This window comes from Rattus rattus, chromosome 3 (genome assembly GCF_011064425.1).
Source record: "Rattus rattus isolate New Zealand chromosome 3, Rrattus_CSIRO_v1, whole genome shotgun sequence".
Classification (NCBI taxonomy): domain Eukaryota; kingdom Metazoa; phylum Chordata; class Mammalia; order Rodentia; family Muridae; genus Rattus; species Rattus rattus.
In genome coordinates, this window is record NC_046156.1 from 211,987,405 (window position 1) to 212,007,550 (window position 20,146).

A 20,146-nucleotide genomic window follows, 5' to 3' on the forward strand; every position below is an offset into this window, starting at 1 on the left:
ACAGATTAAACTGAATTGTTAAAAAAAAATCACCAGTAAATTAACCAATAAACAACCCGATTTCAAAACACACATACGTACTTTTATGTCTGATCGTGCCAACGGTACCCAGAAATACTATGTAGAACTAGAGTTAGGCAAACCTACAGACTTCCGACTCAAACAACTATGATAACAAAAAACCCGAGGCAGAAATAGATCGCAAGAGTTCCGCTTCTTATTTTAACCTCTGTGCCCAGAGGAGGAAAGGAACTGAATTGCCTTTGGCACCACTTGGGGGCACATAGGGTGGGTCTCCCTGAGTTGGCAATCCAGGAGACTAGAGAATCAACTATGCCCTCCTTAATAGCCTGTAAAATGGAGTCCACAGGGTTGGGCTCTCAAGACTTTAGGGTTTCGTCATTTATCGTGGCTGTCAGGCTGCCCTTTCTACCCGCTCTACCCGAAGCTCAGTGAGTACTCTTTTCTGTATAAGTTAGATCTGGGCAAAGCCAAACCTTACTGAACAGACCCCAAAGAACTCTTATCTCAGACCAGAACACAACAGGAGTGCTGACTGCACCTACAGCTATCTATCGGGTGGCACTGACCAATGGCACAAGCAGGCAGCTGTGAGAGTTCCTTCACAGCAGCCCTCTGGTCTGGGTTGTTATCCCCGGGGCTGAGTAAAGGTCATAGGGTTTACCTCTCAGTTTGCAACACTTAGGAAAGCCATTTAGGGGCTGCCTTCTCAAACGGTTGTGCTGAGAACATCCCCAGCCTAGAAAGACTTAGAAAGTCTTGTATATTTAACTCCCCAAAATTCAAAACAGTGCAACTGTCCGCCCTACCAATTTCCGGAGATCCTCCATTTGTGAACCAATGATTCCCGAACATGTTCCTTGGAAAATTAGCTTAAAAAAAATCTGAAGTCCAGGATAGTAAGACATGGGGTAGTCATAGGACTACTTGGTGAGCCAGAGCCAGGTAAGGCCCTGCCGGCCAGGTACTCAGAAGGGCGACACTGCCTTACTCTGTCTCTTAGCTATTGGGTTTTCTTTCTTTCTTTCTTTCTTTCTTTCTTTCTTTCTTTCTTTCTTTCTTTCTTTCTTTCTTTCTTTCTTTCTTTCCTTTCTTTCTTTCTTTCCTTCCTTCCTTCCTTCCTTCCTTCCTTCTTTCTTTCTTTCTTTCTTTCTTTCTTTCTTTCTTCTTTCTTTCTTTCCTTTCTTTTTCCTTTCTTTCTTTCTTTGGAACTTGAGTTACAGATTTTATGTGTATGGAGATTTAAAAAACACATTGAAAAAGTCTTGTGCTCTCTTTCTCTTTGGACTTGTACTTACACCCCCACTCCAGCATTACCCCAGTGAGGGAGTCCTCCACTCAAGCCTCAGAAGGTAAAACTTGCACTCAGCTTTACCCTTTACTCTTATTCCACCTTGAACAGAGACGAAGATCTCAGCACAATAGTTTTTTGATTCCTTCTTAAGTGCAACTTGGAAGTTAAACCCACAGTTGGCTTAGATTGCGGGTCCCAAAATTTTGATAGAGCGAGAGGATGTCACGTACTTCTCACAGTCTTTGAGAACAAAACTTTAGTAAGCAGAGTGAAGGAGAGAGAAGGAGGAGACAGAAAGAGAGCTGGGAGATGGTGGGGACAAGAGGGAGAGGGAGAGGGAGGGAGGGGGAGGGAGACAGAGAGGCAGAAGGGAACTGCCCTAGACTGTGTCCCTTTGGCGCACTCCCTGACAGCGGCAGGGATCTTCCCACTTCCCCAGGCTGCATTCCATCTCTGCAAGCCCATCTCTGGGTCGCTCTGAGGAGAATATTGAGTGTATTCCACAGTGAAGTTCCAAGACACATTTAGGATGCTGAGCTTTGGGCTAGGACTGTAGAGTGACTCACTGGCTGGGATGGCTGGGTTTTTACTCTTCTCCACCAAGGGCCCTAAGAAGGTGTCCAGCAAAGTGGAGGACCTGAGACCACTGGCCACCATCCTTGTGAGCTAAGAGAGTGACAATATCCTGCTAGACCTCTACTCTAAGTGATTTCCCCCTCACATACCCTGCCTCCCCCAGAACCACAAACCATGCATAAAGCAGAATTTACTTGCTTGTATATTCCTACTGTTAGGAAAAAACTGCTTTGACTTTATTTTTATTCCATTTAGTTTAAAGAAATCAGATCGGTATCTGACTTATAAACTAAGCAGCCCATTTGTCATCTATTTAAAACTTTTAACTACTACTCATTGAATTAAATGCTTTTGTTTTTCTCACCAAGTTTTACACTAATTTCAGAACCGCTCCTCTGCCAGACTGTCCTCATTTCTTTATGTAGCAGCTGGTCTTGAACTCTTGATCCTCCTGTCTCCAATTGGTGGGACTGCAGGTGTACATTACCATGGTCCTCTATATTCTTGCCAAACTTTAAACCTGAGGCACAGAACGTGGAATTTCTTACAAGTAGAGAGCTAGTCAGTGAACACATCTATTGTACCCTTAAGTGGATGCTCAGATGAGGACAGAAACTCATGTTTGCCTTTTAGAAAAGAAAGTTTCAGTTAATAAACTAGGTCAGATGGATACTATAAGTAGATTGGATTGAGCAAACCACCAGCATGGAAGCCGTGGCACAGATTTGTATTTGCAAGGAAGCCAAAGGTCTTGTCAGGGGCCAAGTGATTCCCTGAGGTACCATTAATAAAGTCTGGTTACTCATGCCTTCGTGCATTTAGAAGAAATCCAAGCTGGGTGTGGTGATACACACCCTTAATTCCAGCAGTCAGAATGCAGAATCATGTGGAATTCTAGTTCAGCCTTGTCTACACAGGGAGTTCCATGTCAGCCAGAGCGACAGACACAGTGAGACTCCACCCAGCACCCCCCAAAGAAAAGATATCCAAACCATTACTTTGCTATGCTTATTGTTTTGTGGTTTTTTTTTAAATAAGACTTTAGGATTTTGGAAAACAGTAGAATAGTGTTAAGAGTGAAATAAAATACCAGAACTAAATATTACAAAGATATTTTTTTCTAAAGTTATTGATACCAATAATTGAAGCCAATGATGCCATGACACATTCACAAAAGAAAAGGAAGAGGAGGAGGAGGAGGAGGAGGAGGAGGAGGAGGAGGAAGAGGAAAAGGAAGAGGAAGAGGAAGAGGAGGAAGAAGAGGAGGAGGAAGAGGAGGAGGAGGAAGCACCTTGGGACCCTGGTGTATACTTATAACCCACAGATGCTAAGTCAGACAGCCTGAAGTCAAAGGACAGCCTAGGTTGGATGGGTAAATTCTAAGCCAGCCTGAGTTAAGAGTGAGAAGTCTTAAACTTAGTGTAATAGCATTTTATTTTGAAAATGAATCTGGTAAGGTTTTATAAGAAGAGTGTTTCATTTAAGACAAAAGAGATAATATTGAAAAGAAAAATCTATCCTCCAGTTATACATCATGAAATGATAATAAAGTAAAAATTTAAATTTTAAATAAACGTGTTGATATATGCAAAGTATTCATCTGGACAACTATGAGCTTATTTGAATAAAGTCATTTGCAACAATATATTTGGATTCTTTTTCTATGCCTTTCTCTTTTTTTCTCTTTCTTGTGCTTCTATTTTGCCATCTACTTCCTGTTCCCCTTTTGTTCCTTGTGATCTATTTATTTCTGAAACATAGGAAAATGAACTTCATTTGTCTATTTTTTCTCACATAATGTTAATTTTGAAAAACAAAACAAAACCATAAGAGATGTATTCTTTTCCCATTTTCTTTTTTTCTTTTTTCTTTTTTTCTAGACATGGTTTCTCTGTGTAGTCCTGATGTCCTGGAACTCACTCTATAGACCAGGCCAGTCTTGATCTCCATAGAGAGACCAAAAAAAAAAAAAAATCTCCTGGTGGTGTATTGTGGCTTTCTCAGACTTGGAGTGAGTGGCAGAGTGGTGTCAGCTGAGACAGACTCGTGTGTTGAGACAAAACATGGGATGAGGCAAGACCCATGGAGGACACGTGTTGGAGATTTGGAAGACTGTGAGAGGGACGTGGGGCTTGCCTACAGACCTATCTATAGAAGATTTCTTGTCTCATACCTCTGTTGATCTTCATACTTTGCTGAGAGAGGCCCAGCTGAGAACTTTTCCTGGCATTCCTGTTGGCCATATCCTTCTTCCTTCCATTTGGCTGAGGTCTGATTTCCTGTTAGGTCATGTCACCACGGCTGCTACCCAGATTCTACCAAACTGGACTACTTATAAAACATTTACAAGTGAATCGAGCCACTGTTGACCTATGAACTGAACTGCTGATTTCCTGACAAGACAGTTGACATGTGCTCCATTTTTTTTTTTTTTAAACAGATCCACTTCTCCCATATCCTTTCTTCTCACTACCTCTAGTAGGTAATGGGCTAAAAGGGAGGTTAAAGCATTTAAGAATCATCATTAAAAACAAGTTTAAAAAATTTAAAATTATACATACACATCAAAATTAAATTAAAGATGACATTCTTTCCGAAGGTAATGCGCCTTTAATCACATTGTCTAAACATTGCCTCTCGGTATTTCTTCATCTCACAGACTTTGAGAACTTCATATTGAACAACTAAAAGGATTTTTCTTATGATATAATTGTCAAGACTCCGTTGTCACTTCTAAAATCGAGTAAAAAATTCTTTAAGCCTTTTAACATTTAGAGAGAGGACACTTTCTCTCATGTCACCTTTGATCCTTTATTTTTTTTTGTCAACTTTTACTTCCCTTTCTTGTGTTGCGACCCCCACCCCTTCTTTTATTTGTTCATTCTTGCTGTTTCCCATGTTGCTAGAAATCAAGAAAATGCCAAGAAATGGCAGCAAAAGGAAGAAAGGGAGACTGTGTTTCAGGCTTCAATCTGACACTAAAAAAATAGCTTGTAAGGGGTAGGTCAGTCTGGGGTCTGTTCAGTTTCTAACCTCTCTTTATTCTGACTAAGGAACTAGTGGCAACAGGGTTGGCCCTAAGGTTATGGATCTCAATTATTCATTAGTCACTAGAACTAAATTATCATTCAGAGGCAGATGACACACATGTTTTCTTGAACAATTATTATCACTAATCATCTTTTCCTATAGTAATTTATATGCTCTCATTATTAACCCTTGATTTCTATGTAAATCCTCTTCAGATTTTTTTAAATTGATATGTTTACCTTTGATATGTTTCTTTGTGTTTTCGGACTCTTAATATGGCTCTTGGTGGTTGGGTTTTCAGACTGGGCTGAATGTTGACATGCCCACACAAGACATCTCACACCAAGTGTATTCTGTATTTGCAGAGTGGACCACCTTCTCCCACCTTCGGCCATATTGTATCCATATTTTTTATGTCATTGTCCAAACATTGACTCTCATGCTTACCCTTGCTTAGTTTTTATCCTGTGCTACATTTGGCACTTTAAATACTTTTATTGGTTGTTTGTGCCTTGTCACAGGGACTGTCACTAACACAAGCTTTGCCTAAATAGTGGCCTGGAATACATTTATTTGCTGTATGGATGATTTTTCCAGATCTTGTAGACACCTTGGTTATTTTCCTGTTAATATTTTATTATAACTATATGGGTTCTAGGTTTTTGTTAGTTGAAGAATACTACTCTTCCAGGAGGTTATTATTTTTTTTTTAAAGATTTCGTTTGTTTTCATATGCATTGGTGTCTTGTCCATATATATGTTGGTGTGAGGATGTCAGATTCAGTGGAACTGAAGTTACAGACAGCTGTGAGTGGCCATGTGGGTGCTGGGAATTGAACCCAGGTCCTCTGGAAGAGCAGTCAGTGCTGTTAACTGCTGAGCTATCTCTCCAGCCCAAGGCAGTTATTTTTTTATAAAGCCAGTTTTTAAGTAAACTTCATAAAGAGTTCTTGAGATTAGCTCGTTCGTGGGAGATGCAGCTTGGTTGGAGACTGACTTGTAATTCTACTAGTTTGAAATATTCCTACTCTGATCTAACAGCTACAGAACAAACTGTGTTACAAGATGAGGAGAGAGAGACAGGTATCTTAGAAAACAAGCATTCATACGTAAGGGGTTATGGACTGAACCGCTTCATTCAAATTCTGGCTCTCTGCTTTACCAGCAGATTCATGGCAAATTACTTTACTCCTCCATGCCTCAGTTTCCTCTCACGTATAAAATGGGTATAATGATTGTGTCTACCTCATAATGTTGGTTGTGGAGAGTCCACAGTTAATACAGGAAAAGCACTTAGTACTTGCAACGAGAGGGCCAATGTCAGCAGCTATAATGATGATGGCATTCACTTATTTCTTCGAGCACCGGAGTCTTGATGCTGTTGGCTATGAATAGCCTAAAAGGGCTTTAACAAAGCTGATTTTCATTAACTCCATGGTTACACATTATATACAGATGTTTGCAATTGTTCTCTTACCTTTACAAAACAGCTTCTCTAAGTCAGGTTTGTGAAAATTCTGATTACACCAGGCTCCTTTCTAAAATGTTCAGTCTGTATTTGATTCTGGTCAGAAAGTGTAAGGGGAGCAGTTGTCCTGAGTCTTTAAGAAGCAAGAAAGGTAGGTTCAGGGTTAATCTTTATCAAGGTGATAAAGATGATGATTGAACATCAAGACGAAGACATCACCATTTATGCCAGCATGCACATATATAGACTTCAGAAGTAAAGGCAGAGAAAAAACACAAGGAAAAATTTCTACATTGTTATGAGCTCCAGAGACCAGAAGCCAAGGGATTCAATTCCCTATTGTATCATTGGAGAATGAATCATAATATCACACCATCTCTTCTTCATTTTGACATTTCTGCAGGAAAGGAGACCTTGATGTTGACTCTAAGCTGAGGGAGATGAGGATATACCTGGAGACCCAAGTGATTTCACACTCAAAGTTGCATTTGGATAACCCATAGGCCTCCACTCCAGAGGTTTCTTTTGTCAGGCCAGGTGTGGTGTCGTATGCCTTTAATCTCAGAGGGCAGAGGCAGAGGTGGAGGAAGGGGTGGAGGTGGAGGCAGAGTCAGAGGCAGACAGACTTTTGTGAGTTCAAGGTCAGTCTGATATAACATATACATAGCAAGTTCTAGGACAATCAGAACTACATGTAGAGACATTGTCTCAAAGAAACAATAACAAAACTTCCACTTTCCCCAGCTAAACACAGGAAAAAATACATTCCATTTCAAAAATGCATTTTTAATTAATGTCTAAATCAATACTGCAACAATTTACAATGTCATTATAGCATGCTAAATGAAAATTAAGTTAAAAGGGTATCTGTCTTAGTTAGGGTTTTACTGCTGTGAACAGACAGCATGTCCAAGGCAACTCTTATAAGGGCAACATTTAACTGGGCCTGGCTTACAGGTTCAGAGGTTCAGTGCATTATCATCAAGGCAGGAGCATGGCAGCATCCAGGCAGACATGGTGCAGGAGGAGCTGAGTTCTACATCGTCATCTGAAAGCTGCTAGCAGTATATTGGTTTCCAGGCACCTAGGACGAGAGTCTTAAAGCCCACAGTCACAGTGACACACCTATTCCAACAAGGCCATACCTACTCCAACATGGCCACACCTTCTAATAGTGCCAGTTCCTGGACTGAGCATATATAAGTTATCACAGTATCTAAATTCAAAATCTAAAATGTAAAAAAAAAAAAGACAAACCAACAAACATATAGGCCCTAGCAAATATAGCGTAGTAATATTTCCTTAGTTTTACATCATTTTCTTGAAAACTATGCTCAACATTTAATTGAAATAAATAATACAGCCTGCTGTGGTTTACATTGAAACTTTCAGTTCTTGTGGCCTTGATTTTTTCCTTTTTATTTGTTTGAAGTACATTTTCTCTTTACCCAGCATTCCACCTTGGTGATATTACTTAGGATAATGCTGCTCATAGGATAATGCCACCATACTGACTGCTCAGAAAGCAGAAGCCAGGACCAGGCCAGCAGAGGTATCTGGTTGGGCCTGCCCAACAGGAGCTGGAAACTCAGCTATTTGATGTGACCAATGACATTTTTGTTTCAAAGTGCCTCAATGGCTGTGCTTTATAAAGCATTGTTTGCCTTTCAGAGTTTAAGACCTATTTATTTACTGCAGAGATAGCAACAGCTCCAATGACCCTTCCATCTCCCTGAACAGACGGAGAACACGGTTTCTCTACAGTGCCCCTATCACTTTCTTCAGTGAAGAAAAACCGGCCTAGAGACATTTAAATACTTACTTACCTGAGGAAATAGTAAAAGCTTCCTCAACTCTGTGCATTAGTGGCATTCTCCATCTTGAATTTTGTGATGAAAAAATTGGAAAGTTATCAAGCTATTACTTAAAATCCTTAAAAAATAAAAAATAAATAATATAATAAATAATAAATATTAATCTAGAAGACTACAAATGAACACATGAGGATACACATTCATTTGTTTGCCGTTCTCATTTAATCTTTAGATATATTTGTGGTAATCATGCAGGCTAGCTAGTACCTGGCCTTCAGTTTCTCACAAGCGAACATGATAGGTATTTTTAAAAAATACACAGAGGAACCCTGAAGTGGAAAATTCTGGTTTCTTTGGAAATTCTGTTCTGTTAAATGATGTTTTGCAGGGGAACACAAGTGAAAGGATGTTTTGCCAAAGCAGCCATATGAAAGGACATGTGATGTTTCATAAGAGTAGAAGTGCAACCCCACAGACAATGGGAGCTCCAGCAATTGATTGGTTTGGTTGGCTTTGTTTTGCTACTCTTTGCTAACACTTTGCATGTGTTCTGTCACCTTACACGGCATTGCTGAGCTCAGCTTGTGGTGATGCCATGGGGAGAAACTTGCCAAACAACTTTATGTGAGGTTCCTTTGGCTATTTGCCACTTCCACAGCCTTGGGCCCGCTGAAGAGCCTTTCTGTTTCTTCTGCATTGAACTACCCGTGCTGGTTTGTGTGTGGTGGCTGCCGAAAGTACTGGACTGAAGCTGCTGATTCGTATTTAGTGTTTGTTACTGGAATGAACTGCTGATATCCTGAAAAAGATTGGACTCACCCCCAAAGACTTATTTCTAAACAGGTCTACTTCTTCTATGGCCTAATAACTCCTTTCCACTACCTCTGGTGGGTGGTGGACTAGAGGAGAGATTGAACGTTTATTAAAGTAGGTTGGAAAAAATATGCCCACAGAACCCTGTCTCTGAAAAAAAAAACAAACAAAAAAAATCAACAAACAACAACAAATGAACTTATGAACTCTGGCTGCATTCTGCTTGTATATTTGAATCCTTACGGCCATGGTATACAAACATTGTTAGACTGGCAGAGATTCCCTCAGAGAAGTTATGGAGGAGACTAGATAAAGCAAATTATTTGCATCTCTTTTAAAAGGTGATGTTGCACATGACTTTAATCTTCAATCCCAGTGTGTGTGCGTGCGTGCGTGCGTGCGTGCGTGCGTGCGTGTGTGTGTGTGTGTGTGTGTAGGGGGCAGAAGCAGTTGGACTCTGTGAAGTGGAAGTATTGTGCAGACTGAGAAATACAGGACTGGAAGATGGCTCAGCAGTTCAGAGGATTTGTCATTCTTATAGAGGACCCAGAAGCAGTTCACAGCATTTACATGGTGTCCTACAGCAATCCATAACTCCAGTTCCTGGGGATCGGCACCCTCTCTGACTTCCTTTGGCACCTGCATGCACACATTACGCATATGAATGTGCTGCCCAAACACTCATACACATAAAATAAAATAAACAAAAACCAAAATGCCCTGAGACATGGGCAAACCCTTACATGAGCTAACTTTAATTATATTTGTTCATATGGCCTATTTAGAAACTTATGCAAATTATAGAAGTGAACCATTATTAACTTCTCAAAGAATAGAGATGAGAAACTCTAACTTAAATTATCCATATGTTCACAGTACTACCAGTAAAATGTCAAAATTGGATCACTTCAGTTTCATTTTACTTTAGCATGTATAACCATGGAGTCTACAACATTTGAAATTATTGGAGTTGAGTATAAATGAAAAAGTAATGCTACTTTGCTAGGTTACTAGGTTGATGTGAAGTCTTAGTTTCCAGAAGAAGTCAAGGAGGTGGTTCAAATCTAGGTAATGATGCTGTAATTTAAAATTAGTTTTCAGCTTGGAGTATAAAACATTAAGGTATGCAAAATAGTAAGAAAAATAATAGAAATTCTTACAACCACCATTCATATGCAAAATATATTTGCTTCTTTTTTTAAAAAAAGTTAAAAACTATTGATGCCTGTGCCCTTGACCCTACTTGCCCTTGGAGGTTGGAGGTGAGGTATTGCAGAATCAATGGTACAGACTCCAGGAGTAGGTGAGAAACACCACAGCAAGCTCATCTGAACACCGCTGCAAGCTCCTTTAATTCCCTCCACCCACACCCCATTGGCCCAAGAAAGCACCTCTTCTAAACAGCAGTTCCCAATTGGCTGGCATTGTTTATGCCAACAATCCTTGGTCTCTCAGGAAGATCTCAATTAGATCCCCCCACCCCCAGGAGAAGTCACTGTGGCTGGGTGGCTCCCCAGCGTTTAGGTAGAGGAAGCTGCACTGTTCCTCCTACAAACTATGTCTTTCAGAAGTTACAACCTTTCAAAGGTGTAGACTTCTGTTTATTTTGAAAGTATTTTACTACATGTTTATGAATTTACTACTTATTTATGAATCTAGAAACTTTCGTTTTAAATATTTGTTTATTATTTAATTTCCTTTTTCTTTTCTTTTCTTTCTTTTTTTTTTTTTACACACCAGATTTTATTTCCCTCCCCCTCCTGGTCCACCCATTCACCTCGTCCCCCCACCTCCTTTGTTTCTGTTAAGTCTTCCTCCCTTTTGATTTCCGATTTTGCTATTTTGGATACTGTCTCTGGGTCCTTTAGTTAGTTTAGCTAGGGGTTTATCTGTCTTGTTGACTCTCTCAAAGAACCAGCTTTTAGTTTTACTGATTCTTTGTATTGTTCTCTTTTTTCTATTTGGTTGATTTGGGTCCTGAGTGTGACTATTTCCTGACATCTATTCCTCTTGGATGAGTTTGCTTCTTTTTGTCCTAAAGCTTTCTTTCAGGTGTGCTGCTAAGTTCCTAGTGTAAGATCTCTCCAGTTTCTTTACCAGGGGACTTAGTGTTAGGGATTTTCCTCTTAGCACTACTTTCACTGTGTCCCATAAGTTTGGGTATAATGTGTCAACATTTTCATTAAATTCTAGTAAGTCTTTAATTTCTTTCTTTCTTCCATGACCAGGTTATCATTGAGTAGAGAGTCGTTCGGTTTCCACGTGTGTGTGGGCTTTCTGTTGTTTCTGCTGTTATTGAAGACCTGCCTCAGGTGGTCTGATAGGATGCATGGGGTTATTTGATTCTTCTTGTATCTGTTGAGGCTTATTTTGTGACCAATTATATGGTTGAATTTGGAGAAGGTACCATGAGGTGCTGAGAAGAAGGTGGATTCTTTCGTTATAAGGTGAACTGTTCTGAAGATATCTGTTAAATCCATCTGGTACATAACCTCTATTAGTTTCACTGTATCCCTGTTTAGTTTTTGTTTCAATGACCTGTCCATTGGTGAGAGTGAGGTGTTGAAGTCTCTCCCTATTATTTTATAGGGTTCAATGTGTGATTTGAACTTTAGTAAAGTTTCTTTTATGAGTGTGGGTGCTGTTGCATTTGGGGCATAGATGTTCAGAATTGAGACTCTCTCTTGGTGGATTTTTCTTTTTGATGAATATGAAGTGTCCTTCCTCATCACTTGATAACTTTTGGTTGAAAATCTATTTTATTGGATATTGGAATGGCAACTCCAGCTTGTTTCTTGGGAGCATTTGCCTGGAAGATCTTTTTTCGTCCTTTTACTCTGAGATAGTGTCTGTCTTTGTCATTGAAGTGTGTTTCTTATATGCAACAAAATTCTGGATCTTGTTTGCGTATCCAGTCTGTTAGTTTATGACTTTTATAAGTGAGGTGAGTCCATTAATATTGAGAGATATTAAAGACAGATGACTGTTGGTTCCTGTTATATCTGCTTTTGTAGGTGGGTTTATGTACTTGTGGTTCTCTCCTTTAGACTTTGTTGTGAGATGTTTAATATCTTGTCTTTTCTTTGGTGTAGTGACCTTGCTTGTGTCAGAGTTTTTCTTCTAGATCCTCTGTAGGGCTGGATTGGCAGATAGGTACTGTTTGAATTTGGTTTTGTCCTAAAATATTTTGGTTTCTACATCTATGTTGATTGAGGGTTTTGCTGGGTATAGTAGCCTGTGCTGTCATTTGTGTTCTCTTAGAGTCTGAATGACCTCTGGCCAGGCTCTTCTGGCTTTCATAATCTCTGTTGAGAAGTTTTGTGTAATTCTGATAGTATGGTACTTGGTCCCTTTCCCTTGCAGCATTTAATATGATTTCTTTGTTCTCTGTGTTTAGGGTTTTGATTATTATGTGATGAGAGGATTTTCTTTTCTGGTGCCATTTGTTTGGTGTTCTATAGGCTTTTTGTACCTCTATGGCCATCTCTGTTTTCAGGTTGGAAAAATTTTCTTCTAAGAGTTTGTTGAAGACATTTTCGGTTCCTTTGAGCTGGTAATCTTCTTTCTCTTCTATTCCAATTATTACTAGATTCCCTGGATGTTTTGAGTTAGTAGCTTTTTTTATGTTTTGAATTTTCTTTGACAGTTGTGTCAATCTTTCTACAGTGTCTTCTACACCTGAGATTCTCTTCTGTATCTCTTCTATTATGTTGGTGATACTTACTTACATCTGTAATTCCTGACCTCTTTCCTAGGTTTTCCATTTCCAGATTTGCCTCCATTTGTGTTTTCTTTATTGTTTCTACTTCCACTTTTAGTTCTTGTATCACTTTATGCAATTTCTTCACTTGCTTGATTGTGTTAGCCTGTATTTCTTTAAGGGATTTATTTGTTTCCTCTTTTAAGGGCTTCTACCTGTTTACCTGTGTTTTCCAGTGTTTCTTTCAGTGATTATATATATCCTACTTAAAGGACCCTATTATGGTCATAAGATAGAATTTTAGGTCAGCTTCCAGATTTTTTGGTGTGTTGGTGTATACAGGGCTTGCAGTGCTGTGTGAAAAAGGGTTTTTTTTCTTTTTTATTGGCTATTTTTTATTTACATTTCAAATGTTACTCCCTTTCCTGGTTTCCTGTCCATAAGCCCACTATCCCATGCCCTCCCCCTTTTTCTATGAGAGTCCCCCCCCCCAAGCAAGCTTCTTCCCGCCCTGACATTCCCTCACACTGGGGGTTTCAGCATTGGCAGGACCAAGGACTTCTCCTCCTATTGGTGCCCAACAAGGCCATCCTCTGCTACATATGCAGCTAGAGCCATGGGTCTGTCACTGTGTACTCTTTGGGTAGTGGCTTAAGTCCTTGGGCGCTCTGGTTGGTTGGTATTGTTGTTCTTATGGGGTTGCAAACCCCTTCAGCTCCTTCAAACCTTTCTCTAACTCCTCAGTGGTGACCACATTCTTAGTTCAACGGTTAGCTGTTAGCATTTGCCTCTGTATTTGTCATGCTCTGGCATAGCCTCTCAGGAGACAGCTATATTAGCCTTCTGTCAGCATGCACTTCTTGGCTTCATCAATGTTGTCTAGGTTTGGTGACTGAATATACATACATATACATATACATATACATATACATATACATATACATACATACATACATACATACATACATACATACATACATACATACATACATATATATATATATATATATATATATATATATATATATATATATTGGATACCAAGGTAGGACAGGCTCTGAATGGGTGTTCCTTCTGTCTCTGTTTTAATATTTGCCTCTCTATTCCCTGCCAAGGGTATTCTTGTTCCCCTTTTAAAGAAGGAGTGAAGCATTCACATTTTGATCATCCGTCTTGAGTTTCATGTGTTCTAGGCATCTGGGGTAATTCAAGCATTTGGGCTAATAGCCACTTATCAATGAGTGCATACCATGTGTGTTGTTCTGTCATTGGGTTACCTCACTCAGCATGATATTTTCCAGTTCCAACCATTTGCCTATGAATTTCACAAAGTCATTGTTTTTGATAGCAGAGTAATATTCCATTGTGTAGATGTACCACATTTTCTGTATCCATTCCTCTGTTGAAGGGCATCTGGGTTCTTTCCAGCTTCTGGCTATTATAAATAAGGCTGCTATGAACATAGTGGAGTACCTGTCTTTTTTTATATGTTGGGGCATCTTTGGGTATATGCCCAAGAGAGGTATAGCTGGATCCTCAGGCAGTTCAATGTCCAATTTTCTGAGGAACCTCCAGACTGATTTCCAGAATGGTTGTACCAGTCTGCAATCCCACCAACAATGGAGGAGTGTTCCTCTTTCTCCCATCCTCGCCAGCATCTGTTGTCACCTGAGTTTTTGATCGTAGCCATTCTCACTGGTGTGAGGTGAAATCTCAGGGTTGTTTTGATTTGCATTTTCCTTATGACATTTCTTTAGGTGTTTCTCAGCCATTCGGCATTCCTCAGCTGTGAATTCTTTGTTTAGCTCTGAACCCCATTTTTAATAGGGTTATTTGTCTCCCTGCAGTCTAACTTCTTGAGTTCTTTGTATATTTTGGATATAAGGCCTCTATCTGTTGTAGGATTGGTAAAGATCTTTTCCCAATCTGTTGGTTGCCGTTTTGTCCTAACCACAGTGTCCTTTGCCTTACAGAAGCTTTGCAGTTTTATGAGATCCCATTTGTCGATTCTTGATCTTAGAGCATAAGCCATTGGTGTTTTGTTCAGGAAATTTTTTCCAGTGCCCATGTGTTCCAGATGCTTCCCTAGTTTTTCTTCTATTAGTTTGAGTGTGTCTGGTTTGATGTGGAGGTCCTTGATCCACTTGAACTTAAGCTTTGTACAGGGTGATAAGCATGGATCGATCTGCATTCTTCTACATGTTGACCTCCAGTTGAACCAGCACCATATGCTGAAAATGCTATCTTTTTTTCCATTGGATGGTTTTGGCTCCTTTGTCAAAAATCAAGTGACCATAGGTGTGTGGGTTCATTTCTGTGTCTTCAATTCTGTTCCATTGGTCTATCTGTCTGTCTCTGTACCAATACCATGCAGTTTTTATCACTATTGCTCTGTAATACTGCTTGAGTTCAGGGATAGTGATTCCCCCTGAAGTCCTTTTATTGTTGAGAATAGTTTTAGCTATCCTGGGTTTTTTGTTATTCCAGATGAATTTGCAAATTGTTCTGTCTAACTCTTTGAAGAAATGGATTGGTATTTTGATGGGGATTGCATTGAATCTGTAGATTGCTTTTGGTAAAATGGCCATTTTTACTATATTAATCCTGCCAATCCATGAGCATGGGAGATCTTTCCATCTTCTGAGGTCTTCTTCAATTTCTTTCTTCAGAGTCTTGAAGTTCTTATTGTACAGATCTTTAACTTGCTTGGTTAAAGTCACACCGAGGTACTTTTTATATTATTTGGGTCTATTATGAAGGGTGTCGTTTCCCTAATTTCTTTCGGCTTGTTTCTCTTTTGTGTAGAGGAAGGCTACTGATTTATTTGAGTTAATTTTATACCCAGCCACTTTGCTGAAGTTGTTTATCAGCTTTAGTAGTTCTCTGGTGGAACTTTTGGGATCTTAAATATACTATCATATCATCTGCAAATAGTGATATTTTGACTTCTTCTTTTCCTATCTATATCCCTTGACCTCCTTTTTGTTGTCTGATTGCTCTGGCTAGAACTTCCAAGAACTATATTGAATAAGTAGGGGGAGAGTGGGCAGCCTTGTCTAGTCCCTGATTTTTGTGGGGTTGCTTCAAGTTTCTCTCCATTTAGTTTAATGTTAGCAACTGGTTTGCTGTATATGGCTTTTACTATGTTTAGGTATGGGCCTTGAATTCCTATTCTTTCCAGGACTTTTATCATGAAGGGGTGTTGAATTTTGTCAAATGCTTTCTCAGTATCTAATGAAATGATCATGTGGTTTTGTTCTTTCAGTTTGTTTATATACTGGATCACGTTGATGGTTTTCCGTATATTAAACCATCCCTGCATGCCTGGGATGAAGCCTACTTGATCATGGTGGATGATTGTTTTGATGTGCTCTTGGATTCGGTTTGCCAGAATTTTATTGAGTATTTTTGCGTCGATATTCATAAGGGAAATTGGTCTGAAGTTCTTTCTTTGTTGGGTCTTTGTGTAGTTTAGGTATAAGAGTAATTGTGGCTTCATAGAAGGAATTCGGTAGTGCTCCATCCGTTTCAATTTTGTGGAATAGTTTGGATAATATTGCTATGAGGTCTTCTATGAAGGTCTGATAGAATTCTGCACTAAACCCGTCTGGACCTGGGCTCTTTTTGGTTGGGAGACCTTAATGACTGCTTCTATTTCCTTAGGAGTTATGGGGTTGTTTAACTGGTTTATCTGTTCCTGAGTTAACTTTGGTACCTGGTATCTGTCTAGGAAATTGTCCATTTCCTGTAGATTTTCACGTTTTGTTGAATATAGGCTTTTATAGTAAGATCTGATGATTTTTTGAATTTCCTCTGAATCTGTAGTTATGTCTCCCTTTTCATTTCTGATTTTGTTAATTTGGACACACTCTCTGTGTCCTCTCGTTAGTCTGGCTAAGGGTTTATCTATCTTGTTGATTTTCTCAAAGAACCAACTTTTGGTTCTGTTGATTCTTTCTATGGTCTTTTTTGTTTCTACTTGGTTGATTTCAGCTCTGAGTTTGATTATTTCCTGCCTTCTACTCCTCCTGGGTGTATTTGCTTCTTTTTGTTCTAGAGCTTTTAGGGTGTTGTCAAGCTGCTGACATATGCTCTCTCCTGTTTCTTTCTGCAAGCACTCAGAGCTATGAGTTTTCCCCTTAGCACAGCTTTCATTGTGTCCCATAAGTTTGGGTATGTTGTACCTTCATTTTCATTAAGTTCTAAGAAGTCTTTAATTTCTTTCTTTATTTCTTCCTTGACCAGGTTATCGTTGAGTAGAGCATTGTTCAATTTCCACGTATATGTGGGCATACTTCCCTTATTGTTATTGAAGACCAGTTTTAGGCTGTGGTGGTCTGATAGGAAGCATGGGATTATTTCTATCTTTCTGTACCTGTTGAGGCCCATTTTTTTACCAATTATATGGTCAATTTTGGAGAAAGTACCATGAGGAGCTGAGAAGAAGGTATATCCTTTTGCTTTAGGATAGAATATTCTATAAATATCTGTTAAGTCCATTTGGTTCATGACTTCTCTTAGTCTGTCTACGTCTCTGTTTAATTTCTGTTTCCATGATCTGTCCATTGATGAGAGTGGGGTATTGAAATCTCCTACTATTATTGTGTGAGGTGCAATGTGTGTTTTGAGCTTTAGTAAGGTTTCTTTTACGTATGTAGGTGCCCTTGTATTTGGGGCATAGATATTTAGGATTGAGAGTTCATCTTGGTGGATGTTTCCTTTGATGAATATGAAATGTCCTTCCTTATCTTTTTTGATGACTTTTAGTTGAAAATTGATTTTATTTGATATTAGAATGGCTATTCCAGCTTGCTTCTTCCAACCATTTGCTTGGAAAGTTGTTTTCCAGCCTTTCACTCTGAGGTAGTGTCTGTCTTTGTCTCTGAGGTGTGTTTCCTGTAGGCAGCAGAATGCAGGGTCCTCGTTGCGTATCCAGTTTGTTAATCTGTGTCTTTTTATTGGGGAGTTGAGGCCATTGATGTTGAGAGATATTAAGGAATAGTGATTACTGCTTCCTGTTATATTCATATTTGGATATGAGGTTATGTTTGTGTGCTTTTCTTCTCTTTGTTTTGTTGCCACGACGATTAGTTTCTTGCCTCTTCTAAGGTATAGCTTGCCTCCTTATGTTGGGCTTTACCATTTATTATCCTTTGTAGTGCTGGATTTGGAGAATGATATTGTGTAAATTTGGTTTTGTCATGGAATATCTTGGTTTCTCCATCTATGCTAATTGAGAGTTTTGCAAGATACAGTAACCTGGGCTGGCATTTGTGTTCTCTTAGGGTCTGTATGACATCTGTCCAGGATCTTCTGACTTTCATAGTCTCTGGCGAAAAGTCTGGTGTGATTCTGATAGGTCTGCCTTTATATGTTACTTGAACTTTTCCCCTTACTGCTTTTAATATTCTTTCTTTATTTTGTGCATTTGGTGTTTTGACTATTATGTGATGGGAGGAGTTTCTTTTCTGGTCCAATCTATTTGGAGTTCTGTAGGCTTCTTGTATGCTTATGGGTATCTCTTTCTTTAGGTTAGGGAAGTTTTCTTCTATGATTTTGTTTATGATATTTACTGGTCCTTTGAGCTGGGAGTCTTCACTCTCTTCTATACCTATTATCCTTAGGTTTGATCTTCTCATTGAGTCCTGGATTTCCTGTATGTTTTGGACCAGTAGCTTTTTCCGTTTTACATTATCTTTGACAGTTGAGTCGATGATTTCTATGGAATCTTGTGCTCCTGAGATTCTCTCTTCTATCTCTTGTATTCTGTTGGTGAAGCTTGTATCTATGGCTCCTTTTCTCTTCCTTTGGTTTTCTATATCCAGGGTTGTTTCCATGTGTTCTTTCTTGATTTCTTCTATTTCCATTTTTAATTCCGTCAACTGTTTGATTGTGTTTTCCTGGAATTCTTTCAGGGACTTTTATAATTCCTCTCTGTAGGCTTCTACTTGTTTATTTATGTTTTCCTGTGTTTCTCTAAGGGAGTTCTTCACATCTTTCTTGAAGTCCTCCAGCATCATGATCAAATATGATTTTGAAACTAGATCTTGCTTTTTTGGTATGTTTGGATATTACGTGTTTGCTTTGGTGGGAGAATTGGGCTCCAATGATGCCATGTAGTCTTGGTTTCTGTTGCTTGGATTCCTGTGTTTGCCTCTCGCCATCAGATTATCTCTAGTGTTACTTTGTTCTTCTATTTCTGACAGTGGCTAGACTGTCCTATAAAGCCTGTGTGTCAGGGGTGCTGTAGACCTGTTTTCCTGTTTTCTTTCTGCCAGTTATGTGAACAGAGTGTTCTGCTTTCGGGCATGTAGTTTTTTCTATCTACAGGTCTTCAGCTGTTCCTGTGGGCCTGTGTCCTGAGTTCACTAGGCAGGTCACTTGGAGTAGGAAGGTTTGTCTTACCTGTGGTCCCGAGGCTCAAGTTTGCTCGTGGGGTGTTGCTTATGAGCTCTCCGTGGGAGCAGCAACCAGGAAGATCTGCGCCGCCCTCTCCGGGAGCTTCTGTGCACCAGGGTTCCAGATGGCGTTTGGTGTTTTCCTCTGGAATCAGTAATGTGGGCAGAGTGCAGTCTCTTCTGGTTTCCCAGGTGTGTCTGCCTCTCTGAAGGTTTAGCTCTCCCTCCCACGGGATTTGGGTGCAGAGAACTGTTTATCTGGTCGGTCCCTTCAGGTTCCGGCGGTGTCTCAGAAGCAGGGGACCTGCTGCTGCTGTGCCTTTATCCAAGGGAACCCAGAGACCGTATACAGTTTCCTCTTGGGCCAGGGATGTGGGCAGGGGTGGGCAGTGTTGGTGGTCTCTTCTGCTCTGCAGTCTCAGGAGTGCCCACCTGTCCAGGCGGCAAGGTCTCTCTCCCACGGGGTTTGGGAGCAGTGAGCTGCTGTGGGCAGGAATCCGAGGGTTTGGTGTACCTCATTTTTAATAGGGTCATTTGACTCTCAGGAGTCTAATTTCTTGAGTTCTTTGTATATTTTGGATATTAGCCCTCTATTGCATGTCGAATTGGTAAAGATCTTTTCCCAATCTGTTAGTTGATGTTTGGTCCTAATGACAGTGTCCTATGCCTTACAGAACCTTTGCAATTTTATGAGGTCCCATTTGTCGATTCTTGACCTTAGAGCATTGGTATTTTGTTCAGGAAAATTTCCCCAGCGTCCATGTGTTCAAGATTCTTCCTCACTTTTTCTTCCATTAGTTTGAGTGTATCTGGTTTGATGTGGAGGTCCTTGATCCACTTGTACTTTGTACAGGGTAACAAGAATCGATCAATTTGCATTCTTCTACATGCTAACCTCAGGTTGAACCAGCACCATTTGTTGAAAATGCTATCTTTTTTCCACTGGAAGGTTTTAGCTCCTTTTTCAAAGATCAAGTGACAAAGGTATGGGTGTTCATTTCAGGGTCTTCAATTCTATTCCATTGATCTATG